The following is a 2,563-nucleotide window of genomic DNA, read 5'->3' on the forward strand; positions in this document are numbered from 1 at the left end:
CAGTACTTGACCCTGTCCTTCCTCTGTGATTTTGTAATGGACTTTTTGAAAAGGCACAGTATATTGATTCATAGACAGCCAACAGGCTTGGTTAGAACTACACGTGAAGTCATACACACATAGAAAACCTCAATGTGGTTAGCATGAAGCATTGTAAGTTGGATAAGTGGATTCATCCTAGCCACTGAAGTACGCAGTTGAATACAGTACAGCCTGTTGATTTCTTGGCAGAATTAAGGCCATCAAAAGAGGGCAGTAGAGAGCTGCTATATGAGTAGGGAAAAAGGGGGCAAAGTAAGCATTTATCATCTATTTTGTAAACTTGCTATAAACTTCTATAATTGGCTGCTAGCTGAAAGCCATAAGCAGGCAAAGTCCCCCTTTAGGAGATAGAAGAGATCTTCCACACTAGCCTGTAATCATGGCTTGGTAACTATTTTTTTTTGCTCTTGTCTTATCCTTCAACCACAGTAAAAGCAACTGGAATTATTATTTCACTGTTCCAGTTTGAAAGTCACATTTTCCCACTTCTCACAACCCACTTCTGGCTGTAGTTAAGCTCTACAGTGCTTCTTCAATTGATGACACGTTCTAAGGCATGGAATCTGCCCAGCTGCTCTTGGGCATTTCAGAGTGCTATGGGAATGCCCTCCATGGTCTTCTGAGCTTGGGCTTTAGAAAAAACTGAAAGCTTTTGACTGAGGCATCAATGGAACTCCCTGAAGTTCTTGTCTCTGATCTTATGAAGGCACTTTATGAGTTTAGCACTCTTTTGAAAGAGCATTAGACCCATGTTAGGAGAATGATGTACCTATGTTTGTAATTGACAAGCATAGGGGACGGCTTTAGAATAGAATAGAATAGAATAGAATAGAATAGAATAGAATAGAATAGAATAGAATAGAATAGAATAGAATAGAATAGAATTTTTTATTGGCCAAGTGTGATTGGATATACAAGGAATTTGTCTTGGTGTATACACTCTCAGTGTACATAAAAGAAAAGATCATCAAGAATTCTAAGGAACAACACTTAATGATAGTCATAGGGTACAAATAAGCAATCAGGAAACAATATCAATATAAATCGTAAGGATACATGCAACAAAGTTACAGTCATAAAGTCATAAGTGGAAGGAGATGGGTGGTGGGAACAATGAGAAGACTAATAGTAGTGCAGACTTAACAAATAGTTTGACAGTGTTGAGGGAATTATTTGTTTAGCAGAGTGATGGCATTTGGGAAAAAATTGTTCTTGTGTCTTGTTGTTCTGATGTGCAGTGCTCTAGAATAGAATAGAATAGAATAGAATTTTATTGGCCAAGTGTGATTGGACACACAAGGAATTTGTCTTGGTGCATATGCTCTCAGTGTACATAAAAGAAAAGATACGTTCATCAAGGTACAACATTTACAACACAATTGATGATCAATATATCAATATAAATCATAAGGATTGCCAGCAACAAGTTATAGTCATACAGTCATAAGTGGAAAGAGATTGGTGATGGGAACTATGAAACGATTAATAGTAGTGCAGATTCAGTAAATAGTCTGACAGTGTTGAGGGAATTATTTGTTTAGCAGAGTGATGGCCTTCGGGAAAAAACTGTTCTTGTGTCTAGTTGTTCTGGTGTGCAGTGCTCTATAGCGTCGTTTTGAGGGTAGGAGTTGAAACAGTTTATGTCCAGGATGTGAGGGATCTGTAAATATTTTCATAGCCCTCTTTTTGACTCGTGTAGTAATCAGGTCCTCAATGGAAGGCAGGTTGGTAGCAATTGTCTTTTATGCAGTTCTAATTATCCCCTGTGTCTGTCTTGTTGGGTTACAGAATCAAACCAGACATTTATAGAGGTGCAGATTACAGACTCAATAATTCCTCTGTAGAACTGTATCAGCAGCTCCTCGGGCAGTTTGAGCTTTTTTAGCTGGTGCAGAAAGAACATTCTTTGTTGTGCTTTTTTGATGAAGTTTCTGACATTAGGTACCCATTTTAGATCTTGCTGTATGGTAGAACCTAGAAATTTGAAGATTTCTACTGTTGATACTGTGTTGTCTAGTATTGTAAGAGGTGGAAATATTTAAGGGTTTCTCCTAAAGTCTACCACCATTTCTATGGTTTTGAGTGTGTTCAGTTCCAGATTGTTCTGGTCGCACAAGGCTAGTTGTTCAACCTCCCTAACCTAACTACAAGGCTAGTTGTTCAACCTCCCGTCAGTATGCGGATTCTTCATTGTCTTGAATTAGACCGATCATTGTTGTGTCATCTGTGAACTTTAGTAGTTTAACAGATGGATCATTAGAGATGCAGTCATTGGTATACAGAGAGAAGAGAAGTGGGGGAGAGCACACAGCCTTGGGGGAGCCCTGTTCTAATTGTACATGTATCTGTACATGTACATGTATCTGATGTGATTTTGCTTAGCTTCACCTGCTGCTTCCTATTTGTTAGGAAGCTTATGATCCACTTACAAGTGTGGTCAGGAACCTATAACTGGTTTATCTTAAGAAGAGTGTATGGAATGATGGTTTTGAATGCTGAACTAAAGTCTACAAAGAGGACC

The sequence above is a fragment of the Ahaetulla prasina genome, chromosome 4 (genome assembly GCF_028640845.1).
Source record: "Ahaetulla prasina isolate Xishuangbanna chromosome 4, ASM2864084v1, whole genome shotgun sequence".
NCBI lineage: Eukaryota > Metazoa > Chordata > Lepidosauria > Squamata > Colubridae > Ahaetulla > Ahaetulla prasina.